Below are 15,315 nucleotides of genomic sequence, written 5' to 3'. Positions count from 1 at the left end.
GTTTGTATCTATTAACTATATCTAATCAATCACAATGACAAAAACAGGATAATATAGCCTGCATTAGTATATATTGTTATATTGAATAAATACACAGATATAAGGGAACCTGTGAGGCACAAATGTTGAACTCACTCCTTCATTGTAACTGAGTCAGCTGCAATTTTTACCACCTTATTAGACAACCACTTAATTTGAAGAATTAAGAAATTAAAATAGAATATTATCATTACCAAAAGAATATATGAGAATAACATACCAATTCAAAAATGTCCAAATCTTTGCAAATACATATGGAATATTATTTGTATTTGTATTCAGGTTTACTCAAAGCATTCTCCTGGGTGACGAAAGTATATAAATTATTTTTTTTTTCATTTAGACAAAGCAAAAACTAACTACTCAGCCAGCCATCCATCTACCTTCATTTTGTGTTTTATTAAAAGAGCATATGCAGCAGCCTTGTCTATGTTATTGATGACACCATGGTGGATATTGGACTGATATAGTGATCTCTAGGAGTTTCCAAATATAAATTAATCCTAATGAGATAATCCCTAGTGCATGGAGATGGAGGAATGCTATCTAAATAATGCCACTTCTGTTGCAGAATTGGTTTCAAATTAATTGTTTCTTTCTAAAGCTATAATTATCAGGAGGAATTCAGTTAGTTAGAAAAAAATGAAGTTAAAAAGTACATAATGTCTAATAGCTCATTAAATAGAAAATACATTGTAAATTTGGGAATCAGAATGACTTGCAGCTAACTGTGAGATGATGGGTCATGCACATGAAAAGAGACTTTTCTGGCAGGAAAGCAATTTGGTAGTGCTGACTGCAGTCTGCATTTACTTGACATTCGGAAAGATCATATGACACCAATGCAGATGAGGTGAACAGTGAAGAGAAAAGGAAGGGCAAGGAGAACCAGAGGAGAAAAAGTTAGGTTATGAGCAGCTGAGGCATGATGAGGAAGGAGATAATATGAGTGTCATTATTGGGTGTTCAATTTCTAAATGGAAATGGGAACAAGGTGTCATGTTAAAGAGACTTGGAGTATTCAAGCAGCTATAGCAATCGCTGGGTCAATATTTTTCTCACAGAGGGATTTTATGTTTAATAATTTGTTGAATTATTAGCAATTTTAAAATTTCTCTTCCAATGAATAAACACAGTAAGCATGTATTTACTCAGTGTCAAATATATTTTAATGCAACAAAACAGAGGAAATCCAAAGACTATTTGAAATACTTAAGAATTATTAAGCTGTCAAAAAATCCTCAACTCTAAAACATTATACCACTGCCTCAAAAGGAAAGAAGCTCAGAACAGTTGATTTAGGCTTAAATTTTCTCCTAGTACATTTTCCATAAGCAGTGACCCCAACAATTCCCCAAGGGGATGAAGACATGATCAGAATGGGAGAAGGCAGCTATGCACAGCATGTACACAGACAGGTGCATGCCACACCAGCCTGCACAGACAGAAGGGCTCAAGCTGCCTGAAACCTCACAGAGTCATCTAAAGGCCCAAGGTAATGCAGAGAACTGCTAGCTGCGGGCTCAGAACCACATCTGATGCAAAAGCAGGATACAAGGGGAATAAATTTACCCAGAGTTACATTCCCTTATGTTGTTAGGCTTTGGTCACAAGCTGATCCATGTGGTAAAACAAAATGTGGAATACAAGCACCAAAAATACTTCTATCAATGTACTGGCTTTAGCTGGGATAGTTACCTTTCTTAAGAGTATCTCATTGTGATTCACATTTGTGACCCTGAGGTGACAGTGGCCATGGATAAGGCCACAACACAGCAGGTACAGCCCTGAAGGGGCTGTGGTCCAAGGAAAAGGCCACACCAGAGCAGTGAGCACACTTCAGAGTGACCACAGCTGTGGATTAATCCACACTGCAGCAGATACACCCCTGAAGAGGCTGTGGTCTATGGACAGATCCACGCTGAAGCAGTGGCGAGCAGAGAAGTTCACTGCAATGTAAAATTCTATGGCCTGGTCCAAAGGGACCAGGGATGGAGACTGCAATACATTTAATTGCCATAACCCATGATTTGAGTTACATGTTACAGTAAGTACCACAACAAGAACCATCCAAACCAGTTGAGGACAAGCCTTACAACAACCAGTGCAAATGCAGCAGTGACCCAACCTGAGCTGGCTTTTGTGCCCAGTAACTCCACACAACAACCACCTCTCCTTTCCTGAGTGACCACCATAACAAACAGAATCCAAGTCAAGGACTGGATGAACCCAACTGGCATTTTATGGACATTATACACTGGTGTGTCAAAATCTAAAGGAATAATACTTGCATATATTAGAGAGTGAGAAGGGAAAAGGGGTGGTTAATGAGAGATATTGGGCAAGATGAGACCTAAGTGTGATGCAAATTGTAAGAGTAAGTGGTAGAGATTGTACTGGGTTTGGCTGAAATAGAGCTAATATTCTTCATAGTAGCTTCTAAGTTGCTGTGTTTTACATTTGTTACCAAAACAGTGTTGATAACAGAGATGTGTTTAGTTACTGATGAACAGTGCTTAGACAGTATCAAGGCCTTTTTTCTGTTTCTCCAGTGAAAAGATTGGAGGTGCAGGACTGCTGACCCCAAATAGCCAAAGAGATATTTCATATCACATGAGGTCATGCTGAGCATATAAAGCTACAGGGAAGAAGCAGGAATTGGCATACATTCCACAAGTCACCACTGTGCGTGACAGAGCCCCACTTCTGGAGAAGGCTGCACCCCTGCTGCCAATGAGAACTGCTGAATGAATTCCTTGTTTTGCTTTGCTTCTGTGTGCAGCTTTTGCCTTACCTATTACACTGTCTTAATCCTCAAGTTTTCTCACTGTTACTGTTCCAATTCTCTCCCTCATCTCACTGTGAGGGAGTGAGCAAGTGGTTGAGTGGGCTGAGCTGCCTACTGGGGTTAAACCAGAACAAGCACAATGACAATGGTTATAAACAAAATAATAAAATCTCATTGCCATAAAGGAAAAATTAATCTGCATTAGGGAAAAAACCTCCAACATTCCTAAATCAGAAGCTCACCCAGGATTTGTGGCCACTTCTTTATTTGAACATCCACTGCAAAATACCAATGTAATGCCTTCATTATGAAGGTTCGGACACTTTGGCAGTAATGCATTTTAAATATTGCTTTAATTCCAACACAATGTTTATCCCTCGTGAATCTAGATTGAACAGAAAAAAAAGTAGGATCATAATAATGAGAAATGTCAGTGTACTGACTGATAATACCATATCTAAATTTATGGCATGTTATGTTAGCATATAAATACAATATTTCTTGTGTCTTGATTCCAGTAAACCCATAGAACTGAACTTATCTCTCTGTATTTGCTGCTGTTACCAGGTCATAAGATAAAACTTCCCATCTTGTTTAATAATAGCCTATTTGTTGCAATGCATAGACTGAATTTTTTTACTCTAAATTCACACAGGTAACAGTCTCAAGAGAGGATATACCTCAGAGAGGGTATTTTGTTCTTTCAGTGGTGCTGAAACAGATCCTTTGTTTTGCAATCAGCTCTAAACATGACCTAATTTCCTGCACAAATACCAAAGACTGATATATTTAGTCAGAAAGTGATATTTTACTTTGGTGCCACTCCAATAACACCATATTTGAAAATTTACATTATTGTAATAGTAGCCCCTAACTCTATAATACAGAGGAACCACATACCTGTGGAATCTTTCTGAAATTCACTTGCTGTTATATAGTCCCTCTTCTGAATATAACAGAATCAAAGCTTCATAAAAGGTGTAGGAGTGGTAAACCACTGAAATAAAGCTCAAGTCTTAAATTCATATCCAGAATACAGACACAAACATAGTTGTCAAAACAGCACCCCACCTACATGCTTTCAGTACAGATCACTCTAAGCAATTAGCAATATTTATTCAGGCTCACTTCAGAAAATACTTAAATCATATAATAAATTTGATTGGTCCCACTCTGAACACAGCAGACACACATCCTAATTTCTCCCAGTGATGACTTTTGGGACTTGGACACTTCTACAGTTCAAACTGAACTAAGACTACTAATTCATCTTAGATAAACCATGAGACGAGCTTCAGAACTTTCATCCCTTACTGGAAAAGATCCACATTTCAAACTGTTTATGACATACAAATAGCACAGAAACACATTAGCTTTCCTCAGAGCCATCCAGCCATTCTGTGACTTTGCAGTGCCATTAAATGTGATAACACACCAGCCAGTGACAAACCATGGTTGAGCCTAGAATCCAAAAGGCCAAACAGATATCTTAGGGGGGGAACAAACAGTGAAAGTCTCAACTGAAAGGGGATCTAGAGTTCATAGTGTGGATGCAGCACTCACAGCTCTCACAAATGCAGAGTCACGAGGCCAAACACAGCACCGATCCTAAAACTGCATGACTGCACATCAAAGGCTTTGGTACAGGCTCTCTAATATACAGTTTCACATGGAGAGGGGGAAGACAAGGACAACCTGAAACCAGGAAGACTATTCTGTATAAAGATGCTCAGATGAGCATGAAAATTTGGGTGACCCAAGGGTGGAGCCACATCCTCCCCCCCGTCCATGACACAACCTGCCAGACAGATATGAAAGAACACCCTACATAACTGACTGCTTTGTAGCAAGATGGATCAGAGGCCACAGCTCTGCCTTACCAATATGTGATGCACAAAATGCAGTGAGGGAGTAGAAGAAATCCAATACGAGATCATCACTGCAAATGTGAGAGACTAGTCAGGTCTGTGCTCCTGTCTCTAAAAGAGCTGGTGTGAGACTGCATGTTACTGACAGACTTATTTTAGAAATGTTTTATATTCTGTTTTTAAAAGTGATAAATAAAGCAAAAGCAGTACACTAAGCAATTGCAGTTTGGTTCTTGTAAGTAAAATAAATATGCAGTACTGCAATACTGCCTCCTTGCATTTTAAGAAAGAAATTTCTTTATTGGATCAAGACAGTGGTCTGTCTGGTCCAATACCTCATCTTCAAACACTGGACCTTAATATAGCAACAAAGGAGGCAAGAAATATTCCACAGAGAGAGAGGCCAGCATGCAACCAAGACTTACAATTTATCTGTTTTAAGTGTTTGATATTTACCGAGTAATTTATTAATATTTTGCTATTTATACAACCAGCTAGGTTTGTTGAACTGTGATTGTTTATTATTTACTTGTGAAGTTTGCCAGTATAAAGCACCCTCTGCAGCATTAGCTTCGATTTATGATATAGGCATAGAAGATTACCAAACACCCAGGAGTCAAAAAAAGCCAGGTGTGCTTTCACCTGAGTGCTACCCTGTATCATGGCTTTCCCCTTGGCATTGTTAAAGGGATGCTCACAGCTGAGGCGGCTGTACACAACACTGAGCTGGTGCCAAGAGACCTGTGTTCAAGTTTCATATTACAAGATCAGCAAGATGTGAAGTGAGGAAACTAGAAGATGCAAGCTATGAACATAGTACAGATTAGGAGGTTTGATAAGATTCAAAGATGAGCAAAAAAAATTATTTTCTAACTTTTTACATATGCAGTTATATAAACAATTCTTCCATTCTTCCACAAAACATATAGGAGCTTCTCCTCTAAGTGTTTGGGTAATGACAAAGGATCAAATCCATACAAAACATTTTCCAGTGCTACTTCAAGCAACAGCTACAGCTATAGTGCATTCTACAAATCACTGTACTGATGTATTCAGACAGAAGAAAAAGCTAAGAAAGCTTTTTTCAGTGACTTCATTCCATTTTATCTAACTATGTAGCATCATGCCATACCTGGTAGTAGTTATACTAACTACTATAACTAGTAAAGCATAAGGTCTTTACTTTCTCTTTTCTATCTCCAAAGTGTTTTTCAAAACATACAACATGAAAGAAGCTATATGAGCATGCCTTGAATTGTTTATCTTAAAAATGAGATTGATCTGCACTAGTAGTACGAAAACACATGTTAGGTGGCCATTATTATTTTGTTATCTCTTTTGATAAAAAACTCACTACATATGGCAAACAAGAGTGGCTGGCTTGGCTATATAAAGAAAGAAAGCATAAACCCCAATATCTTCCCAAGTTCTACCAAGAGCAAAAGGAGATAGCTCTGTAGCTGTCACCAGGAAAAATTAACATTGCTGTTGATGTTTCAATATCCATTCCTATGTCTGGTGAATGTTATATGTATGAAGTTAGTCATAAGGAGAAGTGTTTCAAAGTAAGTATTAACAGTTTATAAAACCAAATCACTGAGCCAAATTTCCTGTTGAAACAGCCCTAAGAGTGAACTTGTGTTTTTAAAAAATATTTCAAATATGAAAGTGCATGGTTACAATGTGAAGATGAGTATACTATGCAATTGTTTTCTCATGCTTTAAAAAAAAAAAAAAAAATTAAAACATTAAAAAAGCACAAGCAAAATCCTTCTAAATACACTCTTTAATTTAGTGATCTAAGCATAATGGAGCAAATACTCCAGCTGGTTTAAAATGTCAGAGCTGCAACTACTCCAAGGGAGCAATGGAAGTCTACATCAGCTGGGGATATCCCTCAACACAAAAATGGTCCTGAACAGGGACAGGTCAGTAGTCAGTTCTGCTGCCATAGGACCCTTCTGTTACATTCATCCTTACACAACTTTTGCCTCAATGCCTCCAAAATGCAGCATTTCAAAAAGTAAATGAAGAATGTATTTGCCAATAAAAAGCTATTGCTACCTGAATTACTTGGACACGCAATAGAGAAATTATGAAAGACATTTAAATGAGATGTTTAAATACAGACTGGAAATATGAAACTGAACATTAATTAATTAGATTGTAGGGTCTACTGTTGCTTTAGCCTCTGTATTACCATGCAGTCTTTGTTTACTGCCATTTATCTTCTTTGTTTGATGACATTTGACTAATAAATACATTGATGAATTGCATCTGTAAATGCCATCCATACATCACAAAACCAGGATGTACTCAGTGCTTCTGGCACACTGATACTAAAGGATTTTGTTTTATTTGAACTTTCAGTACTTAACAAAGGAAATATTACTGCTTTGCTGGATAAATTTCCTGATTTTTATTTTAATTTTCAGTGAGCAAACAGCTGCAGAATAATGTGACTTAATGAAGCATTTCTAATAAAATCCTGCAGAAGATAAAACAGAGGCATAGAACCGCTTGCTATCTGATAGTTGTATCATTCAGAATAATTTTTCAAGATGGTGATCACATTTCTGTGTAGATGAGTATTAGATATTGTGTTTTTCTGTCTTCCAAGTCAGTGATTTCCTTCAGTGAGATAACTAGTTAGCACTGTTGCATTATTTATTTATAGCAAGCAAAACATACAACATAATAAATGCAACATCTTCCTAGTACATTATTTAGGCTTTACACTGGTTGGTAAGTAGCAACACAGACAGCAATAAATTTGGGTGTGAAGATGCTCAGATATTAAAAACTTCATGCTTACCAAAAACATACTGTCTGTATTTTTAAAGATGTCCTTTATCAAGTCTGTCATCATCTGTGATGAAATTATGAAACTTCTTGGCTGCTACATTTTTCTCTGCCACAACAATTCAGTGTAAAGTATTATTTGCTTTATGTAAATCTAGATAGGGCTCGATGAATCATCACTTTGTAACCTGCCAGTAAAACAATCTCCAATATCCATCTGTACACACATCTATTTACTTTCATTCAAAACAAGTTCTTCATGTATTCCCCACCAGCATAATCAAGTACACTAGAGGCATCTACACATAAAGCTGAGATCCCTCAGATCATAAGAGACAGGTAAAAGTTACCCCGTGTATCCAGTATGATTAAAGATACTGGCAGCTTAGTCATCATCTCTGATTAAAACAGCAAGACAGAATCAAGATTTTATCTCAGTTACCCACTACCATCAGTGTATCTAAAATTGATGCCACATTTTTTAAGGATCTTCTATGTACAAAAAAATATGCAAGTAAGTAGTAAATCTGATTTGCAGTATCAACTGGGCAAAGCTTTCCATTGAAATTATGGTACTTAGGTAGTTTACATTTCTAAGAATAACTGGAAATTTGGACTATGTGAAACAAAACCCACATGGTTTTCAATACTGCTTCAGCAGCATAAGCTCTGTGAAATAAAATATTAGTAGTAAAATTTATAGTAATTACTTTATTACTGTTAATTATATACTCACAAAATAATTTAGGCATCAGTGTGAGATGACAGCACAATTACTTTGAAAAAGTACAATGAAACTTGTAACTTTTGCTAGTCTGATAAAAATATCTTAGTATGCTCTTTCCTAACTTCAGCTAAGCTGTCCTCCTAGTATCACTGAACTACGTTTCGAGTGTGTACCCAACACTACAGGAAAGAATCTTAATTTCTCAATTTGTCTTAAATAAGCCCATAAAGTAGCTTTGAAGTGTTAAACATACAGTAGGCTGAGTGCTACTGAAACTAGTTGGTAAGACAGAGAAACCAGATAACAATTATCATTTAGTCAATAGTAATTTAAATGTATCCACTGTGGTGCAAAGACCCTACGACCCGGAATCCTTTATGGGGTTTTCAGAGATAGGAGTTGAGTATGTTTATTATTTAAATTGACAGTTCTGCAGGAGTCAAAGCACGGTTCTTTAAATACTGAGCCAATGTCTGCTGGGGGGAGGGTAGTAGAACAGAGGTACTTAAAAAAATACTGATAAGCTCCACGCAAAAGCTGGAAAGAGAGAACTGTAACTACACATGTAATTCAAAATGCTTTAAGCAATGACTTTAACTCCCGTAGGAATGAAACATACACAAGAACCATGCGTGGCAACTCCTAACAGGGCAGCGCAAGCTCTTTCTATTTATTGTTTGCATTGATAACCTGGTTTCCGATCCTACAGCTCCACAGGAATAAAGCAGGTTATTTTAAAACTTTCTCCTGCTAAACTAGACATGGGATGGAATAAGGGAAAAGCCCTCTCACTGTGGTATACAGAACCTGCAATATATTTAGTAGGCAAATAAGCTCACTGAGATGCCAAGTAAGCAACGTGGATAGACAAGGTATGTTTCATGCCATATATCCACAACTTGAAGAGCACTACACATAGCGAGAAATCGAGCCAGGAATCTTCCCTTTATCGTTTTTTGTTTTGTTTTTAGAGGATGCATAAAGCGACTACCCGCTCTTTCAGCAGTCCTCTTGAAAAGCGGCAGATAAAGCGTCCGGGCAGAGTAACCCCCAAGTGCCCGAAGGTCCTGAGAGTTAGCGGCCACCCTTTCCATAAAAGTTGAAAACCAGGTGGGCTCCCCTGCTCCCCACGCCCCCCACTCGTTGAGCTGCTCTTTTAAGTAAAATCAAATAAAATTAAAAGGGAAAACAAAAGCCTTGAGGATTGCCCGGCGAAAGGCTGGAGCCGGCTGCTCCAGGTGCCCAGCAGAAGGACGGCAAAGCAGCTCTCCTTTACATCCAGCTTCGTCCAACTTTCGGGCAACGGGAGGGCGCAGCCCGCGGCAGCCGCTCCGCACATCACACCTGGCCCCGCCGCGGCCGCTTGCGCCCGCCGCCCGCGGGTCTCCGCCGCCCGCGAAGGGTATCTCCCGCCGGACAGACACACGGACAGACACACGACCCTGGAGCGCTCCGCTCACCTACCTGCAGTCCCGATTCTTGCTAGAAATGCCTAGCGATCGGCCGCCTCCCGTCCGGGGGGAGCTCCAGCCTTACCGCCCGGGCATCGCCGGCACACGCCCCGCGCCCCGCCAGCGCTCGGGGCATGGAGCGGCGCCGTGCCGCGCTCCGCTCCCTCGCTCGGCTCGGCTCGGCCGGGCTGGGCAGCCGCCGTCCGCGGGCCCGGCTCTCACCCCGGCCTCTCTGGGAATACACCAGGAATCCGGCTAAGAGATGCTAGAGGAAGGGTGAAGTAACTGCGAATGAAGGGAAGACTTGGAGTGTTTCTTGTGCACGATTTCGGAGTATTAAAAAATAATAATAATAAAGAGGACGAAGTACTGTTGAGCTATTGAAAAAGCGGAGATGGGGAAGTCCTGCAGCTTAGTACGGCTCCGGCCCCGACGCCAGCTGCGCGTGGTCCCGATTCAGCCCCGCCGGCAGAGGAAGGAGGAGAATCCGGCGCGTCCTGCAGCAGTCCCTCCGTTAGAGCATCTCTGATTGGTGTGCCTTCCACACACAGCACGACTTCCCCCTCCTGCTGCCTTCTTCTGTCTCTTGGGAAAAGTAATTGGAGAGCGAAGCTTCACCTTCAGCAGCAGCAGCAGCCTCCCGCGCCCAGCCTGCGCGCACCGCACCGCGGAAGGGCGCGGAGCCGCCCCGGGCGCCCGGACAGACAGAGGCAGCTCCAAGCGCGCCCTCCGCGGCGGGGGGGAGGGAGGAGGTGGAGGGAGGTGGTGGAGGGAGGTGGGGAGAGGTAGAGACGCCCTTCTCCTCCCCCGTATTTATCCGGCCACTCGCGGTTCTCCTCCCCAGCCCTTATGAGAGAGCGGGTCCCAGCGGCCGCCGTTCTGTCTGACGGAGGAGCGGGGCTCGGGCCGCCTCTCTCCGCCGCCCGCTCCGCAGCGCAGCTCTCCCTTCCCTTCTCTCCGCTCCGAGCAGCGGGGCGGGGGTGTGAAGTTTACGCACAGGCGCATGTGGCCGGGGAGATCCCCGCGGCCGCTGTGCCGCTCCCCCGGGACCCCTGCGCCTCTGGGGAGGGAGCAGCCGGGAGAGAGGGAGCAGCCGGGCCGGGCCGGGCAGGTGCCCCGGGGAACGGGAGCGCGGCTGCCGGAGCAGGGGCAGGGGCAGGGGCAGGAGGGAGCGGCGGCGCCGGCGGCAGCCAAACGCTGGACTGTGTCTCCCTCCAGAGGGAGAAGGGAGTCACGCACGGCGGGAGAGCCGAGGACACGGCCCGGCCCCTCTTCCCTGCGCGGTGGGGCGGCGAGCTGGGTCGGCGTACCTGCGCTCCAGAGGCAGAGGGGACAGGTAGCACGGGTCAGGTGCTGAAGGACTCTTGTTTGTTGTAAGGCAGATTTACAGACGGGTGGCGGGTTGTGGTCGTCTGCCACGACTATTGATTAATAAGAGGAAATGCTGCTGAGTGAGGATAATTAAAAGCAGAGTTTTGTAATTTATTTTGCTGTGTTCTGTGCCGTTCAAAAGGTGGTGCAGAGAAGTGGAGGGGAGAGAGCTTATAAAGGAGATAGAGAAACCTCGTTTGTTACGGTGATATCAAAGTCCTCAGTTTGGTCCTGTAATTCTGGTCCACTCTTGGATTAAATAGGGATGAATGTATGCAGCATTGAAAAGTACTGGTATACCTGATCATATGTTGCAGTTTTATGTAATTCTATACACTAGTATAATGGCCAGTTGTAACAAAAGAACCTTTTGCTCGGTCCTCAACTGTTACTACATGTTACATGATGTTCATAATCAACTTTGTCAGAAACAGAAGAGGGAAGTGAAACAGTTCATTTCATGTTATTGTCCATGCTAGAGTTCTTCCATGCAAGCAAGCATCTGTAGAATGTTTGAATTCTGTTTTTTTTTAAAGTAGACATAGAGATCCATGTAGTCAAAATAAACCCAAAAAGGTGAAATGAAGGCTTAATGTTGACTACTCTGCATGAAGTGATGCAGCTGTAGGATAAAATACAAAGAGACTAGTATTGAAAGGGCAAATTAAAAGTAGTCTGGTATGTGACTGTCACAAGCACTGTTGCAGAAAGCACTGCAGTACATGCCGGATGCTGACTGCAGCCAAATTAAAAGGCAGCTGGTTGTAAAGACAAATATGGTCTTGTCTGATTCATTGGAAGCTGATATAATAACTTCAGAATTTCCCTATTCAGTAACCATGATTTGCAGACAGCTAAAAAATAATTTAGAGGGAACTGGAAAAAACCAAGATTGTGTTGCTATCAGCACCACAATTTCAGGAAAAGAGATAGATCCAGACTAAAGTTGATCCACAGGGGTTGGATGCTCCTGCCCTACCAATTCCAAATAAATGGGGTCCTGAATACATAGTGGAAAGGTTAATCTTTCCAGCTCCCTGTCTCAGTGTAGGACCACAGGTATTGCTACTCTATTAAGAGTAGTGAAAGCACACCAAAAATACAACTAGAGCAGCTAAAATGCAACTACAGGGGATGTTGCACTTTAGATGTGTCAAACACCTTGTTACTATGGGAGCACATATGCCTATTTTACCCGCATGTACCATTACACTCAAGTTGACTAAATGTTTTAAGAGCAGAGGATACTTGGTAGTTTCATGTTGGTGTCCTGCTCTGGCAGAAATCTGGTAAATACATCTGAAGAGACAGAACTCTTATTACCATATTGGAACAAACAAGTCCTATGCAAACAACCAAAGAAAAAGAAGCAGACAAAGCAGTAAGTAAGCAGACCTGTTTTAAAACCCAAGAATTTTGTTAGTGAAAATATTGAAAAATGTAGTCTTTGTTTATGTCATTATGCTGCTGTGCATGAACAGTTCCAAATCTCTTTGTACAACACCTGAAAATCTGAACAAATCTGCAGTACTCACACACAGCTTGTGTGACACCATGCATACGAAAGCATGTCCTGAAAGAGATGCTTTCAGAAAGCTTCTCTGCTTGCTTTCACAGTATGGCCAACACTCCTGGGAAGAGCTGAAACGATCTGTTGCAACTATAGAGTGCAGCTGGTTTTACAGATGCTTACTTGGTAAGTCTGACTCATCTCCAAAGGTGCCTTTGTACATGCTGCACATGTGCAATATAATAAATTTACCATTTTCTGGAAACACCAGATTGGCAGTCTTTGTCTCATGCAGCCTGTATTTATATCTTTCTGGCTAGAAAATCCCCAGCTGAATACTGTGGCCTTAGAACACAATGCAGTTATGAACCACAATTATTACATGAATGTCCTCTCTTTATTCCTTCAACTGGTTTCATTTTTGAGTTAGTGTCATTATTTCTTACTTTTCATCAATTTTTAGGTCTCTTCCACATGCTAAAAGACAAGTATAAAACATGAAAATAAGCATTGGCATTTGCAACAAGTGTAGTATTTGGAACAACAGCAATTCCATTTCAAAGTGAATAGCACAGCATAAAAATTAGGAAATTAAATCCTGTTTGTGACTAGTTATGTCTGGATCTGGTGTGTATATCTTTTGAACACTAATTTTACTCAGAAGCATGCATGTTCTGAGCTGCTAAATAGAGGAAAAAAAATTATAATTTGATAGCCACATGTAAATTTAGTCTCTAAGAATTGATACCAATGTCAGTACTGTTCATTAATACCTAACAACAGTTTTTCTTCTTCATCTATCTGAAGAGACTCCTCCCCTCCCACCACTCACCATGCTAGTAATCTAAACTAGCTAAAAGTTCCAGTTTTGGCACTGCTTTTCATTTTAGCAGTTAGGTTCTTGGTTTCTCATTTTGTACCTAAAGATTAGGATTTTGGTTGGGTTTTCAAACTATATTAATATTGAGCTTCACATAAGCAGCAGCTCAGACCACAGTGCTCACCAGGAATACCTCAGTGTAAGGACATATATAGTGATATAGAGCCTGATGTACACCAGCATCCTACAGCATTCCTTTATTGCCATCCCATAAAGCTGGGGAAGAAGGAGCAAGGATCTCAAATGTCAGCTGCTCTAAACTATTTGTGGTTATCATCCCAACACTGTTTGAGCTGAGGCAGTCCAACATTGCCCACAAGTCCCCTTTACAATGTGAGTACAGATACAGACACATAATCATGTTTTTATCACAGGTGAGAATCTGGTCCTCCAAATTTAACACCTTTAAAATCTCTGCTACATTTCAGATGTTCACATAACAAAATAAAAGTAATTGACTCCTGAAAAGCTGATGGAAATAAAAAGGTGATGGAGCAAAGTTATTCCGGGGTTCCTTAATAAGTCTCCCACAGGCATTTACTAACATCATGCTGGTTATTGCATTTTGAAGGAAAAAAGGTTTTTAACTAGCATGCTGGAATCATCATTGATCTTTCAAAGCTTTCACATAAAATGGAAAAACTGACTGCAAAACAATAACAGAAGTAACCAGTCCTTTTCTACAACATGTAAGTTATACAGATAAACACTATGGTTTGGGGTTTTTACCATTTAAAACCATTCTCCTAAGATATAAATCATGTATCCTTATGCATGCTAACATAAATGTTGCTTGCAGGGTAATGACATCTTCTAAGATTAAAACAATAACAAAAACAATAACAACAGAAACAAAGAAAAAGGGGGGAAAAACCAACAATGCACAGATAAATGTATATTCGATGTAATTTGGGAAGCAAGATTTTATTGCATTCATTCAAGAGGAGAAAATGATGGAAATCAGAAAGAAAATGCATTGGCAGGGATTTCTGGAAGTCTGGTTGGGCTGAAGATCCCAATCTCAGTCATGCATAGGCTGACTTCAAAGTTAAATCAGTTTGCTTAGGTCTATGTCCAGTGACTTCAGACACCTCCAAGGACAAAGACTGTGCCTGCCACTTTCTTTGCCCTTTTTCCAGCCTTTCCCTCACTGGAAAGATTTCACTTCCTTACATCCAAATAAATTTCTTTGAATTTCTCTTTCTGCCTTTTGTGTTAGTTGACCCAGCTTTGCTATGTACTTCCAAGAAGCCTCTGGCTCCATTTGCCCTGTAACCATGCTTTTGCAGTTGAGTACAGCAGTAATTTCTCCCCTTTCTCTTCTTTAAAGGGCCTGAGCAAACACAGCTATCAGCTTTCTCATATGTCATGCCTTCACCACTGCTAGGACACATGGCTGACTCCTGTTTGACATGTTCACCAGCATCTCCAGGCATATTTCTGCAAGAATGTTTGCTAGATAGTGCCAAGCTTGGGGCTAGTGCCATGCATGGGGTTATTCTGTCCCAGGTGCTGCACCTGCATTTGTCTTTGAATGCCATGAGATTTCTGGGAGCTCAATTCTCCAGCCTGTTTTCAGCCTTCTGAGCAGCAGCCTTGACCTCCAGTGTATTGACAGCTCCTGGCATTTTGGTATCACCTGCTGGGACAGTTTGCCACTGTCATCCAGGTTGTTGGTGAGGACTGTCAGTAGTTTAGCTCCAGTACTGAACATGGGGAAATGCCACTAGGTGACCAGCTATTGCTCTTCCAGCCTTGCAGTTCAATTAATCTGCAGCCATTTTTTTAAACTATCCATCCAGCCCAGGTCTGCCCAGTTTGGCTATAAAGATGCTGTGGTACAACATGTCAAAAGCCTAACTAGTCAAGATAAACACCC

The 15,315-nt window shown here is 41.2% G+C and overlaps 1 protein-coding gene across 4 annotated transcripts in view; it reads right to left on the bottom strand.

Annotated features, from left to right (window-relative positions):
- TAFA2 (TAFA chemokine like family member 2) overlaps positions 1-10,519 on the bottom strand; it is a 177,731-nt gene extending 167,212 nt beyond the window's left edge. For 2 of the 4 annotated variants that reach the window (XM_079304627.1, XM_079304623.1), the window contains exon 1: positions 9,689-10,508. The gene's annotated coding sequence lies outside the window, so the exon portion shown is untranslated. Of the gene's footprint in view, positions 1-9,688 lie in introns of all 4 variants that reach the window. The other 2 variants (XM_079304626.1, XM_079304625.1) reach the window with 2 other exon arrangements.
- Between the last annotated feature and the right edge of the window lie 4,796 nt (positions 10,520-15,315).

This window comes from Erithacus rubecula, assembly GCF_903797595.1.
Source record: "Erithacus rubecula genome assembly, chromosome: 4".
Classification (NCBI taxonomy): Eukaryota; Metazoa; Chordata; class Aves; order Passeriformes; family Muscicapidae; genus Erithacus; species Erithacus rubecula.
This window is presented reverse-complemented; position numbering and strand designations above follow the sequence as displayed.